This window comes from Apus apus, chromosome 1, assembly GCF_020740795.1.
Source record: "Apus apus isolate bApuApu2 chromosome 1, bApuApu2.pri.cur, whole genome shotgun sequence".
Taxonomy (NCBI): domain Eukaryota; kingdom Metazoa; phylum Chordata; class Aves; order Apodiformes; family Apodidae; genus Apus; species Apus apus.
The window spans coordinates 145,101,482-145,120,156 of NC_067282.1; the positions used below are offsets into that span (position 1 = coordinate 145,101,482).

General features: G+C 39.4%; 1 protein-coding gene across 3 annotated transcripts in view; it reads right to left on the reverse strand.

Moving 5' to 3' along the window:
- Positions 1-18,675, reverse strand: part of PTN (pleiotrophin) — a 75,961-nt gene that overhangs the window by 48,835 nt on the left and 8,451 nt on the right. The window contains exon 1 of one of the 3 annotated variants that reach the window (XM_051640832.1): positions 4,603-4,791. The exons of the other annotated variants lie outside the window; for them this stretch is intronic. The gene's annotated coding sequence lies outside the window, so the exon portion shown is untranslated. Of the gene's footprint in view, positions 1-4,602; positions 4,792-18,675 lie in introns of those variants that run through there. 3 annotated transcript variants of the gene reach the window in all.

The following is an 18,675-nucleotide window of genomic DNA, read 5'->3' on the forward strand; positions in this document are numbered from 1 at the left end:
AGTTGCTCAAACACCCAGAGAGCAGGTGACTAGTTTTGTGTCCTGACATTTTTAGATAGTTAGTGAAGGAAACAGCAAAAAATAAATCCTTCCAAAGATTCTCTTCTTAAGCCCAGATAATGACAGCTTCATTAGACTGGAAGTTATTAAGGGCTAGATTTTAAAGAAAATTACCCTGTAAAATTTCAAAGGTTAGAAACATAGAATTTAGTAGATATTACTCCTAAATCCTACAGAATATAACTGAAAACAATTACAGGTAGATGTCAGATTTCCAATCAGTAGAAGATCAGAGTAACTTGATTCCCCCTCAGATAAACATTTATGTAAATCAGAGGCTGCTGAGGGATTTAACAATGTGAGTTCCACATCATAAGAGTGGGATTTCCAGCACCTATTTCCAGATCTGTGATCCAGGCTACCCCACCCCATTTCCTTCCCCACCTCCCTCCTTTCTCATTGTCACAGGGTAGGCTTCTTGTAAGCAGCTTTCTACCAGAAGAAGGTTGGATTATTAAGCTAACGACCTCACAAGGCTCACGGATTATATCTCCCTCTTTATTGACCCAGAAATAACCTTTGAAAGAAAAAGCAGAGCTCTTGATAACAAAGGCTGGAGACTGGGGGCAGGAAGGAGTGAATCCATCAGAGGAGTTCAAGCCATTCCAGCACACAGCTGACACCAGCCCATTCTCAGGACACTCCTACCAGTTCTTCTAGCAGCAATTCTTTCTCATGGGCTTCATGAAAGCCATAATTAAATACTTCCTGCAATCAGGACCTCTGCACAAAAGATCCAAATGTGCCTCTGCTTTCCTCCAAAGCAAACACAATTCTGATTTAGAGAGCCTTCCATCAAAGCTGACCCCTGGCAACTTTCGTCTCCTCACTCTGTGGACAAAGTAGACATGCAGAATACCTAGAAAGCCTTCCAGTCTTACATGCTACATTGGTATAAACCCTAACACAGGACTAATTTCCCTGCAGCTGCAGGCTGTTTTACAGGACAATAAAGCCTCTTTGAAGGAGTAAGAACATTGTCCTTCCAGCCACAACTATTTATTGAGATGTCAGTCCGTGCACATGGCTGGAACAGCAGCTGAAATGGGAATGTTTCTAGGAGTGGTTCCTCCAAGTACAGAGTTAGTTTAGTATCATTTGCCCCCTTCTCTTTTGACACAACACACAGTGCATGCCCTTCTCCTCACCTCTGATAGCTCACACTGCTATTCTATAACATACAAATTGACCAGCAGAAGGACAAAGATGGGGTACAAGCCTGGATAGGACAATTGCTCAAGAATCACAGCATTAGCATATACAGAAATCACAGAAAGGTTGTGGTTGGAAGGGACTTCTGGGGGTCATCTTGTCCAATACCACTGCTCAAGCAGGGCCTCCTAGAGCCAGCTTCCCAGAACCGTGTCCAGATGGCTTCTGATAACTTCTCTGTGAGGAGGGAGACTCCACAACCTCTCTGGGCAACCTGTGCCAGTGCTCAGTCACCAGAACTGTGCTCAGCCAGGAAGAGACCCACAGTCTCACTTATGCCTGACAGCACAAGCAGACCCATTTTTCAACAAGGCTAAACACTCACAGACCTGCTCCTATTCCCTAAGTGTGAAGTTTCGCTCCTCCCAACCCTGGAAAGTCCACATCCCTGTGTGGCATCCATGCTAATATGTGCAAGTTTTACAATCAAGATCCAACCAGCTTGGGAGGTAGAAATGCTGTGATTTAATGTTTTGTCATGTCTGCTCTTCAGCAAGCTACATCTCTAAATGGAAGGCATAATAATTACAGCTTTTGCAGTGGTGTATTTCTGAATTTTAATTCTCAAAATGATATGACAGAAGAAGGGAAACTGCTTGTGCCTTACCCGATTAATCCTATTACATCCTCTGCAAGGCAGAGTACTCCCACTCCTCAGATAACACACAGATTAACAACTAGGTCAGCTTTGTGATTATTCCTGGTACCAAAATGAGACTCAACATTAATAGGTGAGTTTGCTACACACAGGGGAAGAATGTATTATACTCAGGTATACGAGGAAATGTAAGAAGAGTAAGCAAGGCCACACTGCTGAAGGTGAAACTACAGGACTGCCTCATGAAGGAAGTGTATGTGGAAAAGTGCAATAAGCATACAAGAACAGGTAAATCAAGTCTCCACATAAAATCAAATCTCTATGCTTCCACCCCATTGTCTTAATCTCTTGTTTATTCTGCTTCAGGTGAAAGGAACAGAGAGAGGACAAACATAACTGAAAGTCCTGCTGGAGCAGATTTGCTTCAAACAAGCATCTCACCAGGAAAAGCAGATTAAAAAAGGTCCTAGATCTCTTAAGGCAGAAGAGAAAATGGCCCTGGTTCACCTGCCAGTACACTTGGTACCAGAGCTGCTGTTGAGGCAGTTCCCAGTGCCCGTGCATTAAGAATGTGCTGCAATGAACGTCATAATCCTGCAGATACACAGAGATCACCAATCAAATTCCATAACTACAAATATGACAGTGGCTCCCCCCTACTACTCTGGTGCTGGCAGATTGAGAGTCTCAGTCTACTAAAGTAGGTCAGTATCATTCTTATTAACAAAGAAACTCTCCACCCTCAGTCCCTGCATTGCTTCCTTCTGCCTCTCATGTAAAAAGACCTATAATGTTTTTATTCTCCATACACTTTGTCTCTGCCCTATTTCTGAGGTCCCTTTGGCCCGAGTTTGCATACCTGTGAACCAGTGGCTGCTGTTACGGTTTTGATCCTTTTCCTGGCTGGTTTAGTTGCCTTTACTAGCTGCAGCATGCCTCCAAAGTTGGAGCTGTTTCTGTCAGCAGTCTTTCCTTTAGCGTGGAATAATACATATTACAGCTGATTCTCTCCCTAATTAGAGGACTTTTAACATCTCCAGAGTTACATGTGACAGTCGGAGTTCTCATTCATTCACTAATGTAAGAAACTGTTCCTCCTTTGAATTCAGGGTATTTCTGGCAGCTCAAAATGTTCCTTATCTTCTCTACCCTAAAAAACCAAAATAAACAAAGCAAAACAAAACAAAAACCCCATAGACATCAATGTCAAATGTTTCTAATAAATCTCCTAATTCCTCTTTTTTTTTTTTTTTTTTGTGACTATACACAGTCCCAGTTCTTTTACTGCATCGCAAAGATGGAGGATTTGTGCAATTTGATCTGAAAAGTCCAGTGTTCCTTTTGATCTGAGTCCCTCCTTGTTGCTAGTGAAGCAAGTGAAGAAGTGCAAAGAGAAAAAAACATTCTTCTATTAGACAGATTACTGGCTACTACCATTTTCTATACCACACATGGGGGAAAAGCCCACAGAAATATGAACATGGAAAATAAAAAAGAACCTTTGAGATTGTTATTTGAAAAGTATCTTCAAATATATATATATATTTTTTTAATGAAAGAATAAGTAATAATAAAAACCACAACAGCAAAACACAGATACAGTCTGTCACAATTTACTTTCAGAAAAGAGCCCTAACAGTCACCAGCAATATAATCCACAATTATCTAGCCAAAGAAAACATTCAGAATCTTCCTTCACCTTGGACATGTGAAGCCATTTGTTAAAGTGCCACAACGAATTTGAGGGATGTTAGTGAATGGTAAAATAGACAGAGGAACCATAATGATGAAAAAGACCTAGCTAACAGGTGCCAAGTACCCTGAGAGAGGAGAAGATGAGTCTTTCCAGATATTCCAACTTGACCGAGATGCTGAAGACTTCACATCAACTGTAATTCAGACTACACAGAGACTTTTATAAATCTTGGTTGCTGGGTGCACAGCACAGTTTTTGCTGGCGACATACTCAGGACTGGCATGAACAGCATTGTCCAGCTTGGGATCTAGACAGACTTAGCAAGCTGAGAAACATAAAGTCGGGGAGACATTTCAAAGTGAGTTCCACGAGGAGTTTAGCATCTATCTTCTGCATTTTCATTTAATACAGAAAAAATATGAGACCAAGGATGAAAAATTTTATACATTGTAAAATTAGCAGGCTTCCTGCTTGTACACATTAGGATCAGGTCATCATAAAAGAAGAACTGGATAACCTTGGGGATGGAAGGATAACATATTATGAAACTCAGTAGTGCCAGAAGCAAGATCACATGCTTGGGAACTAACAGCAAGTACTGCTTTGAACCACTGGCTCATGAGCTGACATGAGCAAGGGGAGTTGTAAGACAGACCCTGATAAGACCATTCAAAAAGGGGATGTGAATTCAGAATATATCATGCACACAGGGCATGGGGTTCTAGTGCCTCCTTGGGATTCCTCAACCCTGTAATCAACCTTCAGAGAACAAACATCTGCAAACAACAAAATTCAGCAGTTTTTGTTTGCCTTTTTTTTTTTTTTTTTAATAAAGGGATTGGCAAGTTTCGAAATTTAGTATTTCAAAAGCACCTAAATTTTGGATGTTTGGAAACACACAGATTTTTTCCTCAGTGACTATTTGTACAATGCCAAGAAAACATCCCTCAGCTTTGTTGGCTGAGTCCTGCTGGCACTTCTGTGAAAGAAATGAAAAAATAACTTAATGAAATATAAAAGTGGCCAGGATACTTACCTATACTCAGTTTCCTCCTTCTATTTCTCAGAGGAGAAGAGCTGTTTACTTAATCAAAAGATTACGTTTGTTGATCACAGGATGAGGGGAACCTTCTGGACCTCGCACGCCCCAATTGAATGCAGATTTTGGAGCAAGGCCTCTCTGAAATCCAGTGTATGGCAACATAAATGAACTACCCCTGTATTAAGTCACCAGAAGTAATCCTGACAACAACTCCAAGCTCTTGAGTTCCTCCTCCTCTGCTTTGCTTTGATGACTTTGACAGCCAAGTTCTTGGAGAGTTACTCCAGGTTACAACGTGTCACCTTTAATGGAATTAAAAGCTTTAATTCAGAAAGTGGCCACTCTTGACCTTTGGCCCCACTGCCACCCACTCTGCCACCCCCCTCCTTTCTCCATCACCATGGAAATGAATAGCCAAGCGAAAAAATGGGAGCAGGCAAAGTCTAAAGCTTTTCACAGAGCCCCCAAAAGAAAGATGAATGAAACTCATTCATCACTGAGCAAGGGACCCAGAGAGCAACACTGACTGAAAAGTAAGCCAGAGGGAGAGCAAGCAAGGGAGAGAGACAGACCAAGACAGAAAAGGTTACCTCATGCAGGAAGTTATGTGATTTGAAAAAGAAAAGCACAGGAGGTGTGAGGGAACACAGTCCACTCGCAAAAACTGCAGATTCCACTGATATTTGGGGAGAGGGTTCTATTTCAGCAGCAACTTCCCCATATAGAAGTCAGAATACCAGGAAAGGATGGAAATTGGAGAGGAAAAGGGACAAATGCCTCAAAGTAAATTTCAGTTGTATGCCTAAAGGATGGGCAAGTCATTGCAAGAAAAAGCTACAATTAGAAACAAAGCAGTAGTGTTGAAATTCCCTTCACTGAATCTCCTGTTTTAGAGGCATTTTGCCCCCAATGTGTATACTTGTCTTTCTTCCCCATCATCTCTGCATCACACAGCTTGATTTGTCTTGATATGCAGTGTTAATCAAATATCAAGGCAATTTATGTTTAGCACAAGGGAGCAAATGCAGTTAAGAAGCAATAGCTTATTCACTCAGACATAGCACTAGTTTTCTGGTGTGTTCCTCTAATTTCTCCATTTCTCACAACCTCACTACAATGGCATGGGCAAAGAGCTCCTCCTTTCAGGGCATCTGAAACAGATGCACAGCACAATTAAAAAAAAAAAAAAATGTTAAATGACATTATGTATTCCAACATTAGATGAAGGACAATGTGCTATTGCATGCCATCCTGCAGAGCTGAGGGAGCTTGCTGATGCCAGTAACAGAAAGAAAGGGAGAGGAAGAGGAAGAGAAAGGAAAGTCTGAGATGCATCAGATTCAAAGAGCTTACTTGCCTGCACTACTTTAAAAATTAGAGATAAGCAGGACAGAAGGAAGGCAAAAAGCAGTAGCAAGTGATTCCCTAAATCCTGAATCTTTTGCAAATGTATTAGGTGAGTATCATAAGATTATACTGGGATATTTATATCACTGGTGACTTCCTAGAATACCCAGTCAAAATACCTACTACTGAGGTGCAGTTTTACCTTTTTGCTTGTTTTTCATTAGTGGGGAATCATTCTCTCCAAATATCCAAAGGCTCTCTATGACTACAGGTATCACCTGTTGAAACTAGTGAAGTGTATTTCACTACAAAAGGATGCCAGCTCTGAAGGCATGATTGAGAATCACTGCTACCTCTCTACAACTCATCCTTCATGAGAAGCAGCTCTGCAGATGTAGAAGACCCAATAATACTACAGGCTCACAGACTGAGGACAGAAAGGAGAGCACTGCAACAAGGCAAAGGAAGAGAGGAAAGAGCCTAAGAAACTCTACAGTGCTGATCCTCCCACCTTGCCTCATCCTCCCTACTCCTCTTGGACCTCTTCCTCTCTCCCCATCCCTTTGGACCTGTTGCTTTGCCTCTTCAAAAGCTGACTTGCGAACAGAAGGGAAGAGATAACTTAGGAAAGGTTTTGCTATTATAAAAAAATATTATTTCTTCAGGGCATGGCAGAAGTTAATAAGATGATGCAGTTCCACACAGGCAGAGCAATTACACAGCTCTGGTCTAAAATAACTCGTGTTAGTGTTAAGAACTGACAACAGTAACATCTTAGTGAGGTATTGCCCTCTAAATGGTCCTTCTCTCTGATGGCCTCAGGCTAAAGCTTTGAATTGTCTTGAATTAAGATGTCTCTGCTTGATCCACACTTAATTCCCACTTTAGGGAAGTTCAGCCCTGTGCTGCACATCTGTTTATGTTAAACAGACATATTTTGGTAGCAGTAAAATGTGCCACAAATGGCTCCACAGAGGTGGGAAGCCTCATTTGGTCTTCAAAGAAACCAACTTCCTACAGTAAATTTAAAAACTTCAGTGCTCCAAACCATGAAGGACACCTGCGTGTCATTAAGTACTTAATGCTGAGCATACAGCTTTCTGGGTCACCATCTGTTCAGCAAGAGCACCAGCTCCTGGCTGCTACTGCCCAATTCACTGTGCTCCAGGATTTGAACTCTCAGCCTTGGCAGCTCACAGTTGCCCAAAAGGTAGCATGGATAGATCTTGTGAGTCAACAATACAAATTGAAAAACAGTGTCTCAAAAGAGAACAATTCAACCAGGGTGAGTTCAGTAAAGCCTGCTTAAGGATTAGGAGCCAATCAGAATAGCTCATCATGTATATGCCTGTTTGTTGTATCTGCTGCTGCTCTTATAATCTCATCAAGATGCCTGCTTATCTGCAGATATCTGGCTCTGGTAATACTTAACTGTCTGTCATTTTAAAAAGTTCTCTCTTGTGCTATAAAGTTTGCTATCCAGGCAACTACATACAGAAGAAAGTTCAAAATTAACATGCACTCATATAAACAACAAAACTTGTTGAAAACACTTTTTGTATCTCCAGAACGAGCTATCTGCATAAAGCTAAAGAACAAACATCTCACCAGCCCTAGAAATCCAGAATTACTTTCCCACCCTTCCACAAAAGCCAGATTGGCCCAATACTAGCACTTGTATCCAAAGTGTTCAGCCTAGAGCTTCAGCCTTTTGAAGTTGAATCACCAGATGGTTCCACTAGATCAACATCATCATTAAATTAGCCAACATTAATCACAGAGATGGAACAAAAGGTAATGGGACCTAATGGTCATTGGGAAAGCATGACCTTTGCATAAAACAAAGCAGGAGACAGAAAGAACAGAGGCTGCTCTACGGTCTGGAGAACTAATATATCTATAACTATTTTCCACATCACAGGCTTACAACTTCTGCTTTTTGCCCCCTGTCCTTCCCACCCAAGTTGTATTACACATGAAAGCTCAATTTAAGGAAAAGTACTTTGTGGAACAGATCCATATTCTTGGAGAGAGGAACAAACAAGTTTTTCCCATTTGAGAAAAACCTATTTGGGATCTGATCCTTCAAAATATTCTTACATAAAGCCCATAATTTTTTATAACTATAGCCAGTACCCAAATTGAACTGGAGTTCAAAGCTGCTAAGTTCCTTCATTCTTCTCAATGAGAGAAAAATCATCATTTCTCTTGATTCTGGAAAGAGGTTTATCCACAGGTCTAGAAAAGCATAAATAAAGGGCCCTCAATTCCATGACCAAAGGAAGCCAATAAAGTTGCCACCCTCCTCCTCTCTAATGCTTGTTTCCTCAGTCTTGCATAATCCAGAGGAACTCCTTATCCCTGAATATATTGTGCATTCCCTAACTCAAAGTGGGTAAGAAATAGCACACAATGGTGTGGACACTTCTTTGAACTGGCAACTGGCTTGATTTAGTGTATTTCACTCTGCATATATTTGCTTACATTAAAAATTTGACCCAATTTACCTATCTCACAAATGCATGTTTTTCTTCATTCAGTCTCACATTTCCAGGAGGCTTTACACAGGCAAGACCTAACGACAGTGAGACAATACTTGCATGGAGACCTTTTGTACTAAAGGGCCAGTGTTTCAGGCATAACGAATGTGGCCTGCCTCTCTGCTATCAGAAAAATAATTCTGGATTGGAAAGGAAAGCACACACATAGATACCATTACACTAAGGCAAGATAAGCTGGGGAAAAAAAAAAAAATCACAAAAACCACACACACACACACACACAAAAAAAAAAAAGAAAGAAAAGAAACCCCACATACTTAGAAAGGAAGGAGCAAGCAACAACATGCTTTGATGGTAAATGCCCTCCCAGCATGGCCCTTTTCATTTCTATAAGTGCATGTTTCCCTATTCACTCTGATTTTCACATGATGTTTGGCTCTCTTCTAGTAGGTTTACAGCAGCTGAGTTACACTATTATAAGATAAAGGGCAACAATAGAGGTGGGATTCTTATAACATGTTACAGCCTTTCTAGGATACAAATTGGAACCCAAATTACAGTATTCATGTGTTACATTTCAAAAAGCGAACTCCATTACCTGTTAAAGCAGGATATATTTGCTCTGTTCTAAAACACAGACTTATGCTTTGCTGACGTGCCTACATTCACCTCTTAGCAGCTGAGAATTATTCTGCCAAGACAAAATGGATGTCCTTATGGAAAAGCCACAAGTTAGTTCCTTGTTCTGGATTCCAGGACTCCGTCTATGAGGGATTCACTGCCTTCTGGGAAAGCTTTTGTGAGATTATCATCCTGCCTCCCACCATCAACACTGTAAAATAGTAAATTAGTTTGTAATTGAATTATTCTTATCACGGCTTTCCCCAGTAAGTTATCAAGGCCTTCAGTACTTGTTATTAATCTTCCCTAAAAGATATTTATGACATGGTTAGCTGTTCTTCTTGAGTCTGTCAGGCAGACTGAGCTCTTTAAGCTACAAACTTTCTCCTGCTGTTAGTCTAGTCTATTGGAATGTTTTTCCTTTCTTTTTTTTTCTTTTTTTGTACCTTTTGAAAATGTTGACAGCAACACAGAATGCCTTATCCTGGTATCTCTCATCAGCACCATCGCTCTAGCCCAGCCCTCTCATGTATATGCCTAAGAGTTGTTTTTAGACACTTCTCTACAGCAGTACAATCAGAGCTCATCTGCCAGTGCCTATCTCCTATGAGCCCTAAAATCCTTTTTAATCACTGTTTTCCAGATATTTCTCACAATATAAATTTCATTCATACATATGGAGCTAGAAAAGACTAAAACATGCTGTGCTAATAAGACATCTGCATCTTTATTTTAAGCCCTGAAAGTGCAACACAGAAAATGTCACCCATCCCTGAGACACAGACATTGACAAAGGAAGGAACAGGTGGAAAGATGCTCTTTGCTTTTCCTGGCACCTTTTGCCATTTCCAAACAGGTAGAAAGAGGTCCTCAGCAGCCTCAGGCTGTTAATAATGATGGCAATGCTCAGTTAGTAATGAGTTTTGCAATATTTAGCATTTTCCTTAAAGACTAAAGTTGAATCTTTCATTAATTTTTAAAAGAAAAAAAAAATATTTTCACTCTTTAGCTTTAATGAAAATACTTGAAAGTGTGACTAATGGGTTACATTAAAATAATAAAAACCTATGTAGAAGGCCAGAACAAAGAATCCCATCGTTGTTTTGGATTTTCTTTACCTAGTGATTTTTAGGCCAACATCCTGACAGGAAAGGGGGAGGAGTCGGGCTGTCAGTACTGTATTCAGTGAGTATAATTACACTGAATTAGTGCTAAGGGGTTTAGAGGGAGGAAAAAAATACTATTCCACAGAGTTAATATAAAGTGGGCTTTCATGTACATACAAACCCACAAGGAGCAAGCTACTGCCTGCTGAGACCTATTTGAGAGCCAAGGGATTGATCAGACTTGGCCAGCCCTTGCTTAAGAAAAAAGCTGCAGTTTTGAATTACTGTAAAGCAGTACTCATATGATTGATGGGTTTACCCCCACTTCCACATTTGTTTCAAAGATCCATTTTGTCTTCTGTGGAGATGGTGCGAATTAACCCCTCTCACAACAGCTGGCTAGATTTTGCAAGACCAATCCAAAGCCTATGAGCTTGATGAAGCTTTTATCTTATGCAGCCATGTGACTGGTAAAATGGGAAAGAGAAGTTATTTAACACCCAGGCTTGTGAGAAGCAGCACCACACCAAGCTCTTCAAATAGTCTGCAAACTTTCTGCTATCAGAGCAGCAAGCTTTTCACCTGCCTGGAGAATCATCTTTGAAGAAGCTCTGCCTCTGATCACCCTTGCAGTCTTGGCACTCCACCCATTTGACCTTACACCCAAGACAGCATAAGGTATATTTATTTAACCTCTTGCCTTTTTAAGCCCATTCGCTGCCAGCAGTAGATATTTTGTTTTCTTCTTTTTCTCCACAGAGAGCAAGTGAAAGCTTGAACCTGTATGCAGTAAAGAATCCAGAAACTCCAGGTAGATTTCTTATGGGATTTCTGCTCAAGCCTCAGGAACCATAAATTAAAAGAAGTAGTAAGAATGGCCAAGGGAATGGGGGAGAGCAACCAGAAATGGGCCAGATCATGAGCAGCTTTTAAAAAGCTTCTGAAATCTTTTGAATTGACAGTATGACACAGAAAGCCAGATTTCCATGGAAGCCCCATCACACGCCTGCTTAGGAACAGGCCCATAGCATCTCAGGAACAGCTTATTCAGCCAGGAATAAATCTGTCTGTGTCAACTGCGAACTGCCCTGTGCTCTTCCTAGTTCCCCTGAACATACTACATACACAAGTAAGATTTCTCTTCCTTTTATGAGGTAAATACATTGCTTAAAAGGGGAAAAAAAAAAAAAAAAAACAACTAAACACAAACAAGCAAACAATGGAGCATTAACTACTATTTGCTACACCAAGCTGGCTGCAGGCAAGTGAAATGCAACCTTCCCACACAGAACTCTGCAAATGGGTTTCACCATTTCACTGTGTCTGCACAGTTTAATTTCTCTTGCCCTGGACTTCCATACAGCACCTGCTCTGTATTCACTGTCTTGTTCTAGCCAAAAGGAGAAAAAAAAAAATGCAAGTTCTCAGGTTTAGAGTACCTTGTAATCCTCTTTGGTCCTTTCTTGGACACCATCTTCATCTGCCTTGATAGTTATGGCAGATGTCACAGGAATCACAAATGCTGAACCCAAACACTATGAGAGGACTAGGCTTAAAAAACCCAGCGTCCAAAAGGGAAGATGCTGAAGCAGCACCAAATGGGATCAGACACATTCCAGCTGCTACACTTGATTCTCACTTGGAGTTACAAACTCTTAGGCCAAAATGTTTCATGACTGAAAGCATCCAGTAGCTGGGTTAGTCCCTGTGCATCAAAGCTATTAGCGACCCATACAAATCTTGTCTAGAGCTCAGCTGTCCTGGAGTGACTGGGTCAGCAGATGAACACTCAGCATCCTCAGCAGCATACAGAAACTGCTGTCAGACCTTCTCCTGCTATTGCACAACCATGTTTCCAAATTTTATTTGTGCACATTTTGTTAACCCCAAAGAACAGCATGTTTCATTCCTCTGTGAAAAAAACCTCTCCCAATTGCTGAGAAAAAGTCCAATTTGTCACTATCATTTTGACCTTTACTGTCCTTGTGACGTCTGTTGCTGTGATTTGCAAGGTCTATATACACGCTTTCTGCTCCACCTTGCAAACACGGAACGAGAAAAATGGGATCAATGCCAGGCTATGTCGGGACCTCAGAGAGCTGCCAGCAGCCTGCAAACCACAGAATGTACAGAAAAGCACAACATAAGACAATGTCATGAATCCTGCATGAGCTGGGAAGTGGGAACACCAGAGCAGCAGAGTACAGCAGCATTATCAGCATGCTAATATGACACTGCTGTGTTAACAGAGCCGTCAAATCCCATAGACCCACCATCCAAAGCTGAAGGCTCACTTCAGTCCCAGGAGGCCATCAGTCTTTGTTTCTACCTGTCATATGGCAAAAATGAGCTCTGATCAGCACACTAAGTTATTCTCCTCCCTCCCCAACCAAATCCCCTAACTGTGTGGTTCAGTCCAGCGGCAACAGCAGCTGGATGTGAAACACAGGTGTGCTATTAAGAAAGGTCAAGTTATTTCATTTCCAAAGCCTACGTGCAGTCAAGTACTATTAAAATCAGACATGTTTTTCTTCTCATTCCACCTGAACAATTAAACTTTAAACAAAAACTACAAATTGTCACCCCTTCATTTGCCACGCTCAGAGGTGTCATAGGCAAATGATCTAAAAGCACCATCGTTAGAAGCAGGAGCTCAACTGCAACCTCGGTTGTCTTCTGTTACTCCTGATGCTGCGTGTGTCACAGCAAAAGCTGTAACATGTTTAGCGACTCAGATGATGACAAGGAGCACTAAGACCTTGTGCTCATTAGCAGCACCCTATATAAAAGCCACTTGAGCTCATCAAGACTAGGGAATAGCCCTTTCTTAACTCCAGCCCAATCCTATTAACAGGCTTATATAGAAATACTGAGAGACAGGGCTCACAAATGGCAACATGTCTAACTTGCACACAAGTTTGCTAAAAAATAAAGCAGAACAGTTGTGCGTACTGCCTCGCTGAGGTTCCTAATGGTCTCTTTCCTCTCTATGTGCTCCTTTACAGATGTTTTTCCCTAAATATATGAATTCATGAAAGGGCTCGCTTGACCTCTGTGATTGGTAATCATCACTATAAATCTTGTTCTACTAGCACACAAAAATTACAGAAGTCCATTTCTGTCTCCCTGATCATTAGTCTCCCCTTCCTGCTCTTGGCATATGTTTGTGTAAGTTGATTTGCTTCTGCTAAAGAAATGCCAGTATGCATCAAAATAGAAAAAAGAAAAGAAAAAAAATATATATGAACAGAGGCTTTGAGATTGTTTGTTGTGACATCAGCTGCTGATAACACCCTACTGTCCCCTGTATCCTTTACTTCATCTGTGCACAGAGATGCAAACTGGGGAAGGAAGGGGTTGAGCCTCACCTTCTGCTGAAGAGCTCCAAAATTAAGGATGCAAAGAAGGATTCATCCCATTTGAAAAATGAAAAATTTGCTTTGGGATTCATTACTTAAAAGGTAATTACCTGAAATTACCTGTTACCTCGACCTGACTAAGTCTTGATTTTCCGTAATAGAAATCTGGGGGAGGCATCAATTTTGCCCAGAATGTGAATAATTCCAGAAGTTAAATGAAAAACATTTTAGAAGTATAAGTGTTACTATGAGAAGTTAATACTAAAAACATTCACTGCCAGATGCAGGGAGAATAAGTCAGCATCAGACTAATTTAACACAACCAGACTTAAGGGAAAAGGGGTAGTTTTCACATGATATTTCAACTCTGATAACATACTTGTTTTCAAAAAGTTGTCCAGTTACCACAGCTGGAAAGTATCAGAACACCAAATTAGAAGGACGTGAGTGCAACCAGCTTGCATTTCTGGTATCACAAACAGTTTCCTGAAGCACAGTTTACTCAAGTGTTAATAATAATAAAAAATAAAAAGGCAGTAATAAAAAAAGTGTTAATGACAAATTATACAGCCAATCTAAACCACAATGAATCTATAAATTTATACATGTATTTAGTGGCTTCAATGGACATTAAGTCAGGCTTTTGGCTAAAATGCTTATAGGGGACTCTTCTAAAAGAAGAAAACGTGATCTTGAGCTACACTTGCACACAAACCAAGTCAGAAAGAGGAAGAAGTCAGAAGTACAAATGTGAGTTTTTGGGCTCTCATAAGTGAGCATTTCCTCGTAGGGGAGTACTTCAGGGGAGTGTTTACAACTACAAATTCTGAACTACAATCTCTGGTAAAATACAAATACTGAGCTATGGTGTCTGGTAGAATACAAGCCTCCAATTCAGACTATATATGATCAATGTAAAATACTCAGCGATCAAATTATTACATTACTATTTTCTAAAAATGTGAAAATGTGGTAACTTCTATAAATGTTTTCTTATGAGCTTAACCAATTCATATGGTGGGAGCTGGTTTGAAACTCACAGAAGAAAAGGCTACAATGAGTTGGCTACAATGAGTTACCAAGCAATGGAAAAGAATTTATTCAGGAATTAGGCAGGGCTACTTTTCTAGACTAATTTTGAAACAGAAAATTGCCAAAGCTAGGATACAATTCCTTGAGATGTAAATATAGAATTATCTCACAATCCTTTGAAATCTTCACCCCAAAATTACTACATTATTCTAGTGGATGCTATGACTGGGCAGTCATAATCAGTCCTAAGAGAACCACACATAAAGAAGCACATTATTTGGGAGTCACTTCTTTCTGTTCCACACAAGTCTTCCTTCACTAAAGCCTGCAACGAATAAGCAAGGATATTCCGAAAGGATGCCAAAGTGCAATCACTGGTGATATTCCTGGTGTCAAAGGAAAACAAAAACAAACACAAAAAAACAATCAACCAAACAAAAAAAACCCAAAAGAAAACACCAACAAAAGAGTTATCAAACATAGTTTAAGAATGTATTCACTCACAAAATATATTTAAGAGACAGCAAATGGAGATCCATCTCAAGAGAAACTAATGTGAGAGAACAGCTTTGGCAGGTGAGATGCAAAATGGAGATTAAGAGGTCCAAGAGCAAGTTTGAGGAACAAGGAGGCAAATACATAGTAACAAGTAATAAGGCATTCCTTAAGCACATGGGAAACTGAAGTTCTAGAAGAGTCAGTTCTGCAGACTGTATCACAACTACCCTGATGCAAACAAGTCAATCAGGGCAGGAAAAGAGATTGTACAGAAGTTAAACGGCTTCTCTGCTTCAGTTTTCACTTGAAAGCAGGGAAGAGAGATGCATGCCCTAAAGTGACACAAGTAAAGAACTCAAGGCAGAACTGCCAGACATAGTTAGGGGAAATAAAATTAAAAAAAAAAAAAAAAGGAAACAACTCCATAAATTCAATTGCACTAAACTGCATTTCCAGAGATGAGAAAAATCAGTTAAAGGCAGGCGTAAACTAGCTAGCCTCAAACAGAAACCCTACAAACTAAAAAAGTGTAGTAAAGTACATTTTTTATAATGATGAATAATGCCTCACTAATTCACAAGAATCCATTAAAAACTTATCTTGTCTATTTTTCACTTGATGTAAATTGTTTGGATCCTCAAAGACTTTAAAAAGCTATTAGGTGAGCTTGGTAATCTTGAGAAAAGAGGTAAGGTCCTATCACTTTAAATATTAGTCATGGAACTGAGAATCACTGGGTAAGAATGACAATCAATTCGTCCTACAGATAAGGAAGTTGCAGCACCCAAAGTTCAGCCTGGAATAAGTGTTGTTGCATGCATTGTTAAGTATCTAAAAGAAAGAATGAAAAACAAGGTAACAAAATGTGCTGCCAGTCAACAGCATGGAGGTCCTTGTTCTTGCAGCTACCCAGGCAACTGGACAAGACAAATATCAGACAAAATTCACCACAAAGAGATTGAGATCTAATGGAAAAAAATACATATATTTTTACATACCATTATATACCAATGATTACTGAATTAACTTCTAGACATCAAAAAGGTTCTGGAGACAAAAGACATCATACCCCTGTGCTTAGCGCAAGAGTCATTCCAGACTAGACAAGACTTTAGAATAGTGCTTCAAAAATTAAATCACACTTTCTAATACGAAAAAAAAGGTTTACTATGGACATTACAATGCAATTATAAAATGTCAGGTTAAATTTCAACTAAATGTGCTCACTAAATACAGGGAGTAATTGTTAGCACACTTAGAAATAAATGAGCCAAAACGTTTTGCTTCTTTAGAACTAGGCATGGGGCTTTAAAAGGCCACTGAAAACAGAAACACAAGAGAATGTGTAATATTTATGAAGGGTGACCTACTATATTATTAAAATAGAAGAGAGGTTAAAGCAAAGAGAAGTTTGGGTTATGAAAATAAGGACAATTGAGACACATGAATTAGGAATTAAGATTAGGGAAACCTCAGTTATTCAGAGCTATGGAAATACATCTTCAAAACTGAAACAGCTTGGGTGTGGTTTATCTTTTTCGTAGAAAAAAAACATTTCTGATCTATGCACATTTAAACCTAAGGAAGATGAAGGCTACATGCAGAGAGTTTTAAGCAGTCCAAATAACCCTGGTTTTACAGAACTCCGCCCATGTTCTTCCATTCACTTTCGTATCTTGTGTAACTGAGAAAGGGATCCATGTCTTAGAAAAATTGAGACCTATTTCACAGCCTGATACATTTTCTGCTATAGGAGCAGCAGCAGCCTTCAGTGTGGCTGAAAAACTGGGACCCAAAAGGAAGCTGAACAAGGAAGCTAGAGAAGACGGTGAGGCTGCGCAGTTTGGGCAGCTCACCTGGGATCAGCTGCCACAGCCTGGAAGTTCTGCGACTCCAAAATGTTTTTATGCCAAGAATACTATTTTTTAAATCTGGAGGAATAGAAGACAGATATAAATGAGATTTAAAACAAAAAATATCCCTTTCATTTCACACAAATTGCACACTGCATCAGGCAGTGAAAACAATACTTAATCTTGGCAAAGAGTCTACTTAACACTGCACAAAGGCTAAAAAGCCTTTTCCAAAATAAGCTATGATTATATAGGGGGAAAAATAAATAATAATAAAAAAAATCCCAATCACCATGTCCTGTGGAGCAATTAAAAAAGAACACACACAAGCCTTGGGGAAAAAAATTTGAATAAAAATTCCACTTCAGTTCTCTAGTTATAGTAGTAATAACTGTAAATAACAATTGTGAATAATTAAATTTGTTTACAATTATTTTGTAATAAATATTTTGCACTACACATAATTTCTAATAACATACTGCTATGACATTTGTTTACAAATGTTTACGATTATTACAATTATATGTACAATTAAAATTGCACATATAAATTATATTCTAATTTTCAGTGGTATACTTTGAAAAAAATTTAAGCTGATTAGAAAAGGATGAATTTGAGGAAATGCTTCTGATTCCCCATTACTGTACACTATACTACTCTTTTTGTGAGACACCGTGACCATGAAAATGCCACAATGAACAGTATCAGCTGGACATCATAGGGCATCTGCAAGCACCTACTGGAGCCAATGTATCTCTTTCATATGTAGGCTCAAGTTTTTGCTCCCATTCCCTCAATACCCATAAAGTGTGACAAGTGTTCAGATACACACTAGAATTTTATTGACCCAGAACATAAATTCTGCATTCAATAACAAACATTTCCATTTTGATAAACCTTATGTGAAATATTTCAGCCTTAGTTGTTCCTTACTTAAGACAGATAATCTACACTTTACAGATTTCTCCTGCTTTGGGTTTTTTGTTTGTTTCATAATTTCCTGTTTAAATAAGACAAGAAATTCCCACCTACAATTACTTGAGAAATCTCAGTTGGTAAAATCCCAACTAGAATTAGAGCTTTATTGCACATGCTGAAAGTGTCAACGCAGAAAGATGTGAACTTGTCATTTATAGTATGTGTTGTGCAATTGGAAAGCCTGGTTAGATAACACATTTTCTGCAACATATCCTGACAGTTGGGAAAGTTTTTCCAAACAGAGACTTGTTTTTGAAGAATGTGTCTCTATTACAATGTTGGGGGTAAACTGTCTACACGTCTCATTTTTTTTCTCTATAAAAATGCACAATCTCCATACCCACTCAACCTACAGTTGTGCTTAGCACAGGAAATAAGGGTTCTTATTTAAAGGACTATTTTCTTGTAGATATAGTCATAAAAAATTCAAACTAAACTGTAGTACATAGCAATTAAATGAACAAAGTACACACTGTAATATATCACCTTTGCTTTTTAGTCACTTTGCTTGTATGGCAGGATTCAATGTCCAGCTCTCACCCTTTGTGAAAATTAGCACAGCGATGCTGTATTTGGGTACAGAGAAGCAGCCAAAGACAGGACAGAACCATGTAGCACAACATGCCACCGAATAAGAAGAGGTGTTAGTCAGTATTATCTCAATTGCAAAATACTAAAAGGACCTAGAAATGTTTTCTGAAAGCAGCCTCAAAATAACTTTCCTATATTAAAATTATATTTAAAAGCAAGGAGTTAAACCACTTTTCCTCCC